The sequence below is a fragment of the Lepus europaeus genome, chromosome 14 (genome assembly GCF_033115175.1).
Source record: "Lepus europaeus isolate LE1 chromosome 14, mLepTim1.pri, whole genome shotgun sequence".
NCBI lineage: Eukaryota > Metazoa > Chordata > Mammalia > Lagomorpha > Leporidae > Lepus > Lepus europaeus.
The window spans coordinates 47,194,592-47,209,313 of NC_084840.1; the positions used below are offsets into that span (position 1 = coordinate 47,194,592).

The following is a 14,722-nucleotide window of genomic DNA, read 5'->3' on the forward strand; positions in this document are numbered from 1 at the left end:
TGCGCCACATGCCAGCCTCTGAAGGTGATTGTTTTGAATGCTTTTCAGATTAGATCTGATCCTTTGTGGTTTTAGCTTCACCAAAAAACACCCTTCCTGGATACTACGGGTCATCACTGTGAATGTGTATCACCCTCCCACCTAATGCCTTGGATTTAACATTCCTGTAGTTTCCGGTACTATGTTGCATGAGATGCATTGCTTTTGGGCTTATTGCAGCAACTTTTCCTGGTGTGTTAAGTCATTTACTAATTAACTCCATTCTAACTACCAAAAATTTACAGCTGTTGTTGTCTTATGTTCTTTTTTGTATTTATGGCTTTATTCCCTTTTATCTCATTATTATCATTTGGTGTTTTAGGAAAGAGGAAATTTATAACACTTTTATTTGTATTACTTGAGAGACAGGGACAGAGAACTTCTATCCACTGGTTCATTCTCCAGTTACCCACAACAGCAGGGGCTGAGCTGCAGCTGAATTCAGGAGCTGGTAACAGAGTCTGGGTCTTCCATATGGTTACTTGAGCCATGGCTCTACCTCCCAGGGTCTGCATTAGTAGAAAGATGGAGTCAGGAATAGAACCCAGGCATTCTGATGTGAGACATGGATTTCTTTTTAAAGATTTATTTATTTAAAAAGGGGAGTTACAGAGAGGCAGAGGCAGAGATATCTTCCATCTGCTGTTTCACTTACCAAATGGCCACAACAGCCGGACCTGGGCCAATCTGAAGCCAGGAGCCTGGAGCTTCTTCTGGGTCTCCCACATTGTTGTAGGTCCCCAAGGATTTGAACCATCTTCTGCTGCTTTCCCAGGCATATTAGCAGGGAGCTGGATCAGCAGTTGAGCAGCCAGGACTTGAACTGGCGCCCATATGGGATGCCAGCGCTGCAGGCAGTAGCTTTACCCACTATGCCACAGTGCTGGCCCTGGGACATGGATTTCTTAACCATTTACGCTAAATACCTGCTAAATATAGTTTTTAAGTGGGATTAACTAACTGTGCTTCTGATGAGGTCTTTTCTTGTTTCTTCCTATTTCTTTTTCTTTTAAAGATTTATTTATTTATTTGAAAGGCAGTGACACAGAGATCTTCATCTGCTGTTTCACTCCTAAATTGGTCACAATAGCTGGGGCTTGGCCAGGAGTTCCATTCTAGTCTACCAGATGGGAAGCAGGGGCTCAAGCACTTGGACTATTATCTGTTGCCTCCCAGGCACATTAACAGGGAGCTGGATCAGAAGCAGAGTAGCCAGAAACTGGTACTGTGATATGAGGTCCAGACTTCCCAAGTAGTGTCTTAACCTGCTGCATTGCGGTGCCTGCCCATCTTCCAGGGTCTAATTTTGTCTATCACTAGTGATATCTTCTATCTTCCCATTCTGTTCACATTTTTGAATCTGTGGATTCTACTGTCCCTGTGTGTTTTCACCATTTTGTCTTTTCCCCTTCACTGGCAAACATCCTAGAAGAATACAACCATAGTTAATATCTCTACTTCTTCAATAGCCTTCTTATATTCTAGTCCCTCAGTTGTGTTTCATGATTGAGGTATAACTTATCATTATAACAACAGCATGTGAAATATATATTTGCTATAATACTTTCATCGTGGACATTGTCCATCATGTCTTTCAGTGAGCCTTAAATACATATCTATGTTCAAGAAGTTTGTAAAATGTTTTTGCATCAGGAAAACTACCTCCCTTGAAAATCCTGATGTATTTTCTCCTTTTTTATATAATTATGAAATACATTCTGGTTTTCTTTTTTCTTGGCTACCAGGTAGCCCAGAAATAAATCTAGTCTTAAGTAACATCACCTATATTAATCTTATAAATAGGGTATTTGTTTCCAGCTTCTTCCTTCTATTGGGTTAAGGACTTCACTTCTTATCTCTTGTTTCTCTGCGTGTTGATTTCATTCTCTCATACTACAGACTCTCTACTCCATGAGGCTGGAACCATGACTACGGGCAGCTCTTGGCTCTCATCTTCCCAGACCCTTCTACCAGAAGAAGGGGCTCTCTTGAAGAATCCTGGGAAGGAATCTATTGGCCTGTCTTGGATCATGTACCCATCATCCCTGTGGCTGGATTGGGGAGGGTGCTATGAATGGCAACCTTCACTAGAACTACATAGTTGGAGTCAGGGGTAAGAGCAGTTTCCCTAATGCAGGGGGGTGGGTGCTGTTCACAATGGAGGGGCCTGCTTATGAAGCAGGTGAACAATAAAAGTCTATCATACCAGATTTTAATGTTTATTTTCTATTTTTCATTTTTATAATACAGGTCCTTTATTATAAGTTGCCTCAAATCCTTTTAGAAAAATTTTAGGGGGGTGGGTATTGTGTGGTACAGTGGGTTAAGCTGCTGCTTGGAATGCCTGTGTCCCATATTGGAGTGCCTAGGTTTGAGTTTGCTTCCACTTCTGATTCAGCTTCCTGCTAATGTGCACCTGGACCCTGGGAGGCCACGGATGATGACCTAGGTGCTTAAGTCACTGCTACCTACACGGGAGCCCCGGATAGAGTTCCTGGCTGCCGGCTTCAGCATGGTCCTGACTGTTGGAGTTATTTGGGGATAGAACTAGCTGGTAGAACACCTCTTCCCTTTCTTCCTTTCCTCACATCCTCCCTCCCCCTTCTGCCATCTCTTCCCTATTTATTTATTGATTTGAATGGCAGAGTTGGAGAGAGAGAGAGAGAGAGAGAGAGAACAAGAGCGAGTGAGCACGTATGCCAGCTTCCATCTGCTAGTAGTATACTCCCCAAATGGCTGCAACAGCAAGGCTGAGCCAGGCTAAAGCCAGGAGCCTGAGACTTTATCCCTGGTTCCCATGAGCAGGGGCCCTAGCACTCGGGCCGTCTTCTGCTGCTTTTCCAGTCACCTTAGCAGGGAACTGGATCAGAAGTGGAGTGACCAGGACTTGAATTTTGCTCACCTGGGATGCCAGCATTGTAGGTGATAACTTAATCACAATGCTGGCTCCTGGAACATTTCTTTTTGTATGTCTCATGATCTTTCCCTGCCTTTTAAATAAAATGGAAATAAATCAATAAAAATTAATACATTTTAGGTATATATGGATAACATGTATTCCTATTTATTCATCCTTCAAACTGTTACATTTGCCTCTTAAGTCCACCATTCCATTAATTTTACTGTTACTTTCTGGTGGCCAAAATAAAAATTTTTTCCCCTGATTTTGGGTCTATTTGACCTATTGTCAGTATTTAAAACCATCTTGCTAAAGACATGCTCTCTATCTTGCAGCTTTCTGTTCTTATGACTTCTGAGAATTTGGTTTCTTTCAGGTCTTTATGTGTCACTTTTTTGATTCTTTTTTGGCATTACTTTCTTGTCTAAAAAAATTTTTTTTTTTAAAGATTTATTTATTTATCTTCTTTTTTTTTTTTGACAGGCAGAGTGGATAGTGAGAGAGAGAGAGACAGAGAGAAAGGTTTCCTTTTTGCCGTTGGTTCACCCTCCAATGGCCGCTGTGGCCGGCGCATCACGCTGATCCGAAGCCAGGAGCCAGGTACTTCTCCTGGTCTCCCATGGGGTGCAGGGCCCAAGCACTTGGGCCATCCTCCACTGCACTCCCGGGCCACAGCAGAGAGCTGGCCTGGAAGAGGGGCAACCGGGACAGAATCCGGCGCCCCAACCGGGACTAGAACCCAATGTGCCAGCGCTGCAAGGTGGAGGATTAGCCTGTTAAACCACGGCGCCAGCCTCTCTTGTCTAAAATTTAAATGATTGCTTTTCTGGGCTGTTTATGAATATCTCACCTAAGGTGAATTTTAGGCAAACTTAGGTCATCGGTATCACCTGATTAAAATTTCCCAGCCTTCAAATCAATATTTATTTATTTTTTTAAAGATTTATTTATTTATTTGAAAGGCAGAGTTAGAGTGCGTGAGCGCGTGTGCAGAAGAGAGCACACGAGATCTTCCGTCTGCTGGTTCACTCCCTAGATGTCTGCAATGGCTGGAGGTGCGCTGACCTGAAGCCAGGAGCCAGGAGCCCACACTGATGCAGGGATCCAAGAACTTAGGCCATCTTCCACTGCTTTCCCAGGCCCTAGCAGAGAGCTGGATCGGAAGTGGAGCAGCCGGGTCTCGAACCAGCACCCATATGGGAAGCCAGACCTGCAGGCAGTGGCTTTATCTGCTATGCCGTAGCACCGGCCCCCAGATCAATATTGTTAAAAATGTATAATATTTTTCATTTACTTGAGTCTGTCTCTCTTATTCTCTCTCTCTCTCTCTCTCACACACACACACACACACACACACAAGTCTGTCTGTCTGTCTCTCTCTCTCTCATACACAGACACCCAGAGATTGAGGAAGAGAGACATCAAGATCTTCCATCCTCTGGTTCACTTTTTTTTTTTGGTATCCCCCCCCTTTTTAAAAAATATTTTATTTATTTGAAAGATAGAGGTAGACAGAGTGAGGTCTTCCATCCGATGGTTCACTCCCCAGATGGCCGCAACAGCTGGAGCTGTGCCGATCCAAAGCCAGGAGCCAGGAGCTTCTTCCGGGTCTCCCACACGGGTGCAGGGGCCCAAGCACTTGGGCCATCTTCTACTGCTTTCCCAGGCCATAGCAGAGAGTTGGATCGGAAGAGGAGCAGCCGGGACTAGAACCAGCGCCCAAATGGGATGCCAGAGCTTTAGGCCAGGACTTTAACCCATTGGGCCACAACACTGGACCCCTCTGGTTCACTTTCCAAATGCTTACAATAGCCACGGCTGGGCCAGGCTGAAGCTGGAAGCCCAGAACTTCATCTGACACTCAATATGGAATGTGAGTGTCTCAAGTGGTGACAGCCCTCTGTACTAGATAGCCTGCCTGAGATCCATATTTTTAATTGCCTTCTGCATGTGTCTACTTAGGTATCCTGGCATCTTAAATTTTTTTTTAAAAGATTTTATTTATTTAGATGAGAGGTAGAGTTACAGACAGTGATAGGGAGAGACAGACAGAAAGGTCTTCCTTCTGTAGGTTCACTCCTCAAATGGCTGCAATGGCTGGAGCTGCACTGATCCAAAGCCAGTAGCTAGGTGCTTCTTCCTGGTCTCCCACGTGGGTGCAGGGGCCCAAGGACTTGGGCCATCTTCTGCTGCTTTCCCAGGCCATAGCAGAGAGCTGGATTGGAAGAGGAGCAGCCGGGACTCGAACTGGCACCCATATGGGCTGCAGGAGCCGTATGTGGAGGATTAACCTACTGTGCCAGGGCATCAGCCCTGCATCTTAAATTTAATTTCTCGGCCGGCGCCGCGGCTCACTAGGCTAATCCTCCGCCTTGCGGCGCCAGTACACCGGGTTCTAGTCCTGGTCAGGGCGCCGGATTCTGTCCCGGTTGCCCCTCTTCCAGGCCAGCTCTCTGCTGTGGCCAGGGAGTGCAGTGGAGGATGGCCCAAGTGCTTGGGCCCTGCACCCCATGGGAGACCAGGAGAAGCACCTGGCTCCTGCCTTCGGATCAGCGCGGTGCGGCAGCCATTGGAGGGTGAACCAACGGCAAAAAGGAAGACCTTTCTCTCTGTCTCTCTCTCTTACTTTCCACTCTGCCTGTCAAAAAAAAAAAAAAAAAATTAATTTCTCTACTTCTCTATTCACCATTACAAGCTAAGCTTTAAAGTTTTCTAGATTATTTCAGTACCTTATATTATTTGCTTAATAGTTTTTATGAGGTGATTTATTAATAATGATTAAAAAATGAAAAAGGATAACAGTGAAAATTCTCCCTCTTAAAAGTGTTTCTTGGAGCCGGTGCCGTGGCTCAACAGGCTAATCCTCAGCCTTGCGGCGCCGGCACACCGGGTTCTAGTCCCGGTCAGGGCACCGATCCTGTCCCGGTTGCCCCTCTTCCAGGCCAGCTCTCTGCTGTGGCCAGGGAGTGCAGTGGAGGATGGCCCAAGTGTTTGGGCTCTGCACCCCATGGGAGACCAGGATAAGCACCTGGCTCCTGCCATCGGAACAGCGCGGTGCGCCGGTCGCAGCGTGCTACCGCGGCGGCCATTGGAGGGTGAACCAACGGCAAAGGAAAACCTTTCTCTCTGTCTCTCTCTCACTGTCCACTCTGCCTGTCAAAAAAAAAAAAAAAAAAAGTGTTTCTTGGGGCTGGTGCTACAGTGGATAAACTGCCACTTGCAGTGCTTGAATACCATATGAGCGCTCATGAGTCTTGACTGCTCATCTGATTCAGCTCCCTGCCAATGTACCTGGGAAAGCAGGGGAAGATGGCCCACATCCTTGGGCCCCTGCCATCATTTGGGAAGTGCAGAAACTTCTGACTCCTGGTCCATAGCCCTGGCCCTTGAAGCCTTTGAGAAGTATACCAGTGGATGGAAGATTCCATTTGTTGATTCATTCCCCGTTATGCCTGCAGCAGCCAGGGCTTGGCTAGACTGAAGTTGGGAGCCCAGAACTCAATCTGGACTGCCCATGTAGATGGCAGAGACTCAAGTACCTGGGCCATCACCTGATGCCGTCTCATTGTGCATTAGTTGGAAGCTGATGCTGGACTAGGGGCTGGGATTGCACCCCAGGCACTGGTATGGGATGGGGACATCCTAAGTTATGCCTTAACCATTGAACCAAACCATTCACCACTCAACTTATTTTTCAGTTGTAACAAATGATATTAAAAGAAAAGTGAGTATACACATTGGAAGGACAATTAAAATAGTAATGTGTAGGGTAGGTATTTGGCCAGTGGTTAAGACACTGAGATGCTCTTGTCCCAGTTTGCAGTGCTTGGGTTTGGATCCCAGTTCCACTTTTTTTTTTTTTTTTTCTTCTTCTAAGATTTACTTATTTATTTGAAAGGCTTACAGAGAGGCAGAGGCAGAGAGAGAGAGAGGTCTTGCATCTTCTGTTTCACTCTCCAAATGGCTGCAACAGTTGAAGCTGAGCCAGTTTGAAGCCAGGAGCTTCTCCCAGGTCTCCCACACGTGTGCAAGGGCCCAAGCATTTGGGCCATTTTCTGCTGTCTTCCAAGGCCATAGCAGAGAGCTGTATCAGAAGTGGAGCAGCCGGTACTTGAATCGGCACCCATATGGGATGCTGGCAGTGCATGTGGTGGCTTTACCCACTGTGGTGCAGTGCTGGCCCCAGTTCCACTTCTTCTATCTATCTATCTATCTATCTATCTATTTATTTATTTATTTTCTGACAGGCAGAGTGGACAGTGAGAGAGAGACAGAGAGAAAGGTCTTCCTTTGCTGTTGGTTCACCCTCCAATGGCCACTGCGGCTGGTGCGCTGCGGCCGGCGCACTGCGCTGATCCGAAGGCAGGAGCCAGGTGCTTCTCCTGGTCTCCCATGGGGTGCAGGGCCCAAGGACTTGGGCCATCCTCCGCTGCACTCCCGGGCCACAGCAGAGAGCTGGCCTGGAAGAGGGGCAACCGGGATAGAATCCGGCGCCCTGACCGGGACTAGAACCCGGTGTGCCGGTGCCGCAAGGCGGAGGATTAGCCTAGTGAGCTGCGGTGCCGGCCCCAGTTCCACTTCTGATTGTAGTTTCTTGCTGATAAGCCCCCTAGGAGGCAGCAGGTGATGGTTTACGTAGTTGATTCCCTATCACCCATGGGGAATACCCAGATTGAGTTCCCATCTTCTATATTTATTTATTTGAAAGTCAGAATCACAGAGAGAGAGAGAGAGCTTGAATCCCCTGGCTCATTCTTCAAGTGGCGGCAACAACCAGGACTGAGCCAGGACTTAGCCAGGCCGAAGCCAGGAGCTTCATCCAGGTCTCCCACGTGGGTTCAGGGTTCCATCTTGGGCCATCTTCTGCTGTTTCTCCAGCATCCATATGGATACCAGTGCTGCAAAATGGCTGCTTAACTTATTGCTCCGCAGCACTTGCCCTGAGTTCCTGTTTTCTGACTTTGTCCTAGCCCACTGTGGCTGTTGTGGGCATTTGGAGAGTGAACCAGCAGATAAAAGATCTGTCACTGTGTTTCTGCCTTTCAAATAAAAATAAATTTTAAGAAATAAATTTTGGTAGTGTTATGCAATTATAAACTATTACTTCTGTGAATATTTTTGTATACATGCAAAAATTTTTCTAGGTTATTTATTACTCTTCACATATTTTGAATATGCTGTGAAAAGGGTCACAAAATCAATTTAGTGGTGAGCAACTAGTCTTTTTTTTTTTTTTTTTAAAGGATTTGTGTGTTTATTTGAAAGAGTTACATAGAGAAGGAGAGAGAGAGGTCTTCTATCTGCTGGTTCACTCCCCAACTGGCTGCGACAGCCAGAACTGCGCTAATCCGAAGCCAGGAGCCTCTTCTGGGTCTCCCATGCAGGTGCAGAGGCCCAAGGACTTGGGCCATCTTCTCCTGCTTTCCCAGGCCACAGTGCTGGCCATCAGATCAATATTTTTAAAAATGTATAGTATTTTTCATCTACTTGAAAGAGGTCCCCCCTCCCCCCCCACGAGTCTCTGTTTCTCTCTCTGACTTGAACCCAGTGCCCATATGGAATGCTGGCACCGCTGGCAGTGGCTTTACCTGCTATGCCACAGCACCAACCCTGAGCAACTAAAACATTGAGATAAAACAGAGAGAGACACAGGGTGCTTTTTTCATATCTTGTGGTATGTGTGGAGTTGCAGTATAAAACATTTCTTACTGTGTTTTGTGGTCAACTTAGTTTGAGAAACAGTAATCTAGGATATATATTTCTTTCTTTCTTTCTTTTTTTTTTTTTGACAGGCAGAGTGGATAGAGAGAGAGACAGAGAGAAAGGTCTTCCTTTGCCGTTGGTTCACCCTCCAATGGCCGCCACGGCCAGCGCGCTGCGGCCGGCGCACTGCACTGATCCGATGGCAGGAGCCAGGTGCTTTTCCTGGTCTCCCATGGGGTGCAGGGCCCAAGCATTTGTCCATTCTCCACTGCACTTCCTGGCCACAGCAGAGAGCTTGCCTGGAAGAGGGGCAACCGGGACAGAATCTGGCGCCCCGACCGGGACTAGAACCCGGTGTGCCGGCACCGCAAGGTAGAGGATTAGCTTAGTGAGCCGCGGCGCTGGCCTAGGATATATATTTCTTTAAAAAAAAAACTTTTAATTTTTGTTTCCTCTAAGAGAGAGAGAGACTGAGACAGAAATAATCTGAATCTGCTGGTTTACCTCCCAAATATTGAGGTTGTGCCAGTTTGAGGCCAGTAACCCTAACTCCATCTGATTCTCTGATGTGGGTGGCGGGAACCCAAGTACTGAGCTATCACCTGTTCCCTCTCTGGTTGTTCATTAGTGGGAAGGCAGGACCCGAACTCAGATCCTACATGTAATGTTTGGCATCTCAAGCATAGTCTTACCCACTGTGCTAGACATCTGTCTCAGTATGTCAGGTTTTTAATCTTTAGATGTGGTGAATATATTGTAGTATCTTGTTGTGATTTTTTTCTTTTTTCTTTTTGACAGGCAGAGTGGACAGTGAGAGAGAGACAGAGAGAAAGGTCTTCCTTTGCCGTTGGTTCACCCTCCAATGGCCGCCGCGGTAGCGCGCTGCGGCCGGCGCACCGCGCTGTTCCGATGGCAGGAGCCAGGTGCTTCTCCTGGTCTCCCATGGGGTGCAGGGCCCAAGGACTTGGGCCATCCTCCACTGCACTCCCTGGCCACAGGCAGAGAGCTGGCCTGGAAGAGGGGCAACCGGGACAGGATCGGTGCCCCGACCGGGACTAGAACCCGGTGTGCCGGCGCCGCAAGGCGGAGGATTAGCCTGTTGAGCCACGGCGCCGGCCTCTTGTTGTGATTTTACTTTGCAGTTCCCTAACTATTAATGATGGTGATGTATTTATATAGTTGATTAGAATTTTTTCACAGGTGACATGTAGATGGCTTTTGCTTGTTAGTGCTTTATCTTTTCATTCCTTTAATGATTTTGATGGAAATTGGTTTAAATGTAGGCAGATTTTTCAGTTATTTTTTTTCTAGCGTTTTGTGTGAATTGATAAAACTTTTTCTTTTAAAAAAGATTTTATTTATTTATTTGAGAAGTAGAGTTACAGACAGTGAGAGGGAGAGACAGAGAGAAAGGTATTCCTTCCGTTGGTTCACTTCCCAAATGGTTGCAACGGCCAGAGCTGCACTGATCTGAAGCCAGGAGCCAGGTGCTTCTTCCTGGTTTCCCATGTGGGTTCAGGCCCACATGGGATGTCAGCACCGTAGGCGGAGGATTAACCTAATGCGCTATGTCGCTGGCCCCGAATTGATAAAAGTTGAATTTGTTCCTGGAATGATCCATGTCTTCTGAATATTCTAAAATGCTGTTTTTTTTCTTTTTATGTGTAGATGTGTAACTCACCTGGATTTATTTTGTATATGGAGTGGAATAGGGATATATATATGTGTGTGTGAGTGTGTGTGTGTGTGTGTGTATGTATTAGTAGAGACATCTTGTTATAAACATTCTTGTCAGTTCAGCAGTAGCACTGTGTCATAAATCTGTTTGTATTATAGATTTGTTTATGGATTTTCTGTTCTTTTGATGTATTTGCCTTATATTTTTGTCAGTATGATAATTTTAAAATTACCAAGGCTATAAATGTGGATGTGAGATAACAAGTAGAATTAGCCCTTACATATTTTAATTTTGTTTATAAGTATCTTGTCTGCCTTAGCTTTTTACATTTGAGAGACACTTAGAATCATTTTCTATAGAAAATGCATTGATTCTGTATGTTTGAGAGGAATGGATGTCAAGTTTTAAGTCTTCAAATCCATGAACATGGTGGTAATTTCTATAATTATTTAGGTTTTTTTCTTCATTGTTATAAAATATAAACAATGTGAAATTTACCATTTAACCATTTTTATATTACAATTCAGTGGCATAGGTTAATTCACAATGTTGTGTGATCATCACTAGTTTATTGCCAGAATTTTTTCATTATTCCATATAGAAATTCTGTACCCATCAAGCAGTAATTCCTCATTTTATCCTCTTCTCAGCTCCTGGTAACTTCTGATTTCCATCTATGAATTTGCCTACTTTCACGGACTCATAAGTGGAATTAATCCATTATTTGTGGCTTATTTCACGTAACAGTGTTTTCAAGGTTCATCCAGTGTTGGGCCTGTGACATAGCGGCAAGCATGCTACTTTGGATGCCCATAACCTGTATGCAAGTATCTGAGTTTTGTCTTGGCTCTGTTTCTGATTGCAGCTTCCTGTTAATGTACATTTGGGCCATCTGCTTTTCTATTAGCAGGGAGCTGGATGGGAAGTGGAGCAGCTAGGACACAAACTAGCATCCATGTGGGATGCTGGTGTCACAGATGGTGGCTTTATCTGCCACATACAACAGTGGCCCCTGCTAAAATATTTTTAGGAGTTTGGAAAGAGAATGCGCTTAGTCTGTAGATCACTTTGAGTAGTATCAGTATCTTAACAGTAAGTCTTCTAATTCATGATCATGCAATGTCTTTTATATATGTCTTCCTTAATTTATTTCAGTTTCTGTTGTTCAGACAGGGTTTAATTTGTTACTGTTTTTCTGTGTTTTCAAGATGTACCATTGGATCTTTAATTTGAGACATTTTTCTTTTTTTTAATGTAAGCTAGTGCTATAAACTTTCCTCTTTTTTTTTTTTTTTTGGACAGACAGAGTGGACAGTGAGAGAGACAGAGAGAAAGGTTTTCCTTTTCCGTTGGTTCACCCCTCAATGGCGCTGCGCTGATCCGTAGCCAGGAGCCTGATGCTTCTCCTGGTCTCCTATGCGGGTGCAGGGCCCAAGGACTTGGGCCATCCTCCACTGCACTCCCGGGCCACAGCAGAGAGCTGGCCTGGAAGAGGGGCAACTGGGACAGAATCTGGCGCCCCGACCAGGACTAGAACCCGGTGTTCCGGCGTCGCAGGCGGATGATTAGCCTATTGAGCCGTAGCGCCGGCCATACTTCCCTCTTAATATTGCTTTTGCTGTATCCCACAGGTTTTGATATGTTGTGTTTTCATTTTTATTTACTTCAAGATTTTAGTTTCCTTTTTACTTTCTTCAGTGACCCATTTATCATTCAATAGCATGTTGTTTAATTTCTAAGTATTTATGAGTGTCTATTCTTGTTGATTTCTAGTTTTATACCTTTATGGTCTGAGAAGATACCGAGTATAATTTCAGTCTTTTTAAATTTCCTGAGACTTGATTTGATTTGTGGCTCAATATGTGGTCTTTCATAGAAAATTTCCTCTGTTCTGATGAGAAGAATGTGTATTATTCTGGGTTTTGTTTTTGGTTTTGGTTTTTTTTGTGGCATAACCAATGCCCCCCCCTCCAAAGAAACCTTTTATTTAATGAATACGAATTTCATAAGTACAGCTTTAGGAATATAGTGATTTTTTACACCATACCTTCCCTCCCACTGCACTGCCTACCCTACTTCCTCCTCCTTCTCCCATGCCCAGTCTCATTCTCCATTAAGATTCATTTTTCAATTAACTTTAAACACAGAAGACCAACTCTATATGAAGTAATGATTTCAGCAGTTTGTGCACACACAAACACACACAACAAGTTTTATAGCTTTTTAAAAAATTATTTACTTATTTATTTAGGCCGGCGCCGTGGCTCAACAGGCTAATCCTCTGCCTAGTGGTGTCGGCACACCGGGTTCTAGTCCCGGTCAGGGCGCCGGATTCTGTCCCGGTTGCCCCTCTTCCAGGCCAGCGCTCTGCTATGGCCCGGGAGTGCAGCGGAGGATGGCCCAAGTCCTTGGGCCCTGCACCCCATGGGAGACCAGGAAAAGCACCTGGCTCCTGCCATCGGATCAGTGCAGTGCTCCGGCCGCAGCACGCTGGCCGTGGCGGCCATTGGAGGGTGAACCAACGGCAAAGGAAGACCTTTCTCTCTGTCTGTCTCTCTCACTATCCACTCTGCCTGTAAGAAAGAAAAAAAAAAAAGAAAAAAATTATTTACTTATTTATTTGAGAGGCAGAGTTACAGAGAGTGAGAGGCAGAGACAGAAAGGTCTTCCTTCCACTGGTTCACTCCCCAAGAGGAGCAGCTGGAACTAGAACAGTCGCCCACATGGGATGCTAGTGCTGTATAGGCAGAGGATTAACCTACTGCGCCATGGCGCTGGCCCCAATTTTTACAGTTAATCTTCTTCCTTTTTTTTTTTTTTAAAGATTTATTTTATTTATTTGAAAGACAGAGTTACAGGGAGAGGTAGAGACAGAGAGAGAGGTCTTCCATCTGCTGATTCCCTCCCCAGATGGCCACAACAACCAGAGCTACGCCGATCTGAAGCCAGGAGCCAGGAGCTCCCTCAGGGTTTCCTACGTGGGTGCAGGGGTCCAAAAACTTGGGCCATCTTCTGCTGCTTTCCCAGGCCACAGCAGAAAGCTGGATTAGAAAAAGAGCAGCCGGGACTAGAACTGGCGCCCATATGGGATGCTGGCGCTTCAGGCCAGGGCTTTAACCTGCTGTGCCAAAGCACTGGCCCTTACAGTTAATTTTAATAGTATAACTCATTGAGTACAGAAGTTCTAAAGGGGATGTAAGTGCACAGAGACTCCTGTTGTTAATTTAATTATGTGTGACGTCAGTGATCACCCGAGGCTCTTAGAGATGAGCTGCCAAGGCTATGGAAGCCTTTGAATGCACAGTCTCCCTCAGTATTTAGACAAGGCCATAAGCAAAATGGAAGCTCTCTCCTCCCTTCATAGAGAAGTACATCCTTCTTTGATGACTATTTCTTTCCACTGTGGTCTCACAGGGATCTTTCATGTAGGGTTTTTTTTTTTTTTTTTTTTTTTTTCCTTGTCACAGTTTCTTGGTTTTTTGTCCCTGAAATGTTCTTATGGGCTTTTCAGACCAGAATGCTTTAAGGGCTCATTCTGAGGTCAGAATGCTATTTAAATTGATTGTCATTTATGTGTCTGCTGTGTGGACTGCTTCCCATGTTGGAACGTTCTTTCCTTTTTAATTCTATTATTATTATTATTACCAGGCATTTGATCTTATTTATATGATCCTTTTAACACTTAATCCTATTTATACAATAACTCTAACACTTAATATGGTCTCTTTAACACTTAAAATGGCATTTTTACCACCCAGCTTAATGGAATTTGGGGTTCCATGGCAAGTTTTTAAACTATACTCTTAGAATTAAGTCCATAGGAATGTATGCAGAACTATACAGCTTTACAGTTACAAAATTCCTTTTCCCTCTTTTTTTTTTTTTTTTTTGACAGGCAGAGTGGATAGTGAGAGAGAGAGAGAGAGACAGAGAGAAAGGTCTTCCTTTTTGCCGTTGGTTCACCCTCCAGTGGCCGCTGCGGCCTGCGCACCGCGCTGATCCGAAGCCAGGAGCCAGGTGCTTCTCCTGGTCTCCCATGTGATGCAGGGCCCAAGGACTTGGTCCATCCTCCACTGCACTCCCGGGCCACAGCAGAGAGCTGGCCTGGAAGAGGGGCAACCGGGATAGAATCCGGCGCCCTGACCGGGACTAGAACCCGGTGTGCCGGTGCCGCCAAGTGGAGGATTAGCCTGTTGAGCCATGGCGCCGGCCTCCTCTTCCCTCTCTTATTCCCACTCTTATTTTTTACATAGATCTATTTGTAATTGACTTTATATACATATGATTAACTCTATGCTAAGTAAAGAGTTCAACAAATAGTATGAAGAAGAGAAAGGAAAAAAAAAGCAAACTGTTCCTTGACAGTCAAGACAAGGGCTGTTCAAGTCATTGCTTCTCAAAGT

At 45.2% G+C, this 14,722-nt stretch overlaps 1 protein-coding gene across 19 annotated transcripts in view; it reads left to right on the top strand.

The window, feature by feature from the left end:
- MLLT10 (MLLT10 histone lysine methyltransferase DOT1L cofactor) overlaps positions 1-14,722 on the top strand; it is a 230,032-nt gene that overhangs the window by 19,077 nt on the left and 196,233 nt on the right. For 2 of the 19 annotated variants that reach the window (XM_062210565.1, XM_062210566.1), the window contains exon 1: positions 1,979-2,152. The exons of the other annotated variants lie outside the window; for them this stretch is intronic. The gene's annotated coding sequence lies outside the window, so the exon portion shown is untranslated. Of the gene's footprint in view, positions 1-1,978; positions 2,153-14,722 lie in introns of those variants that run through there. 19 annotated transcript variants of the gene reach the window in all.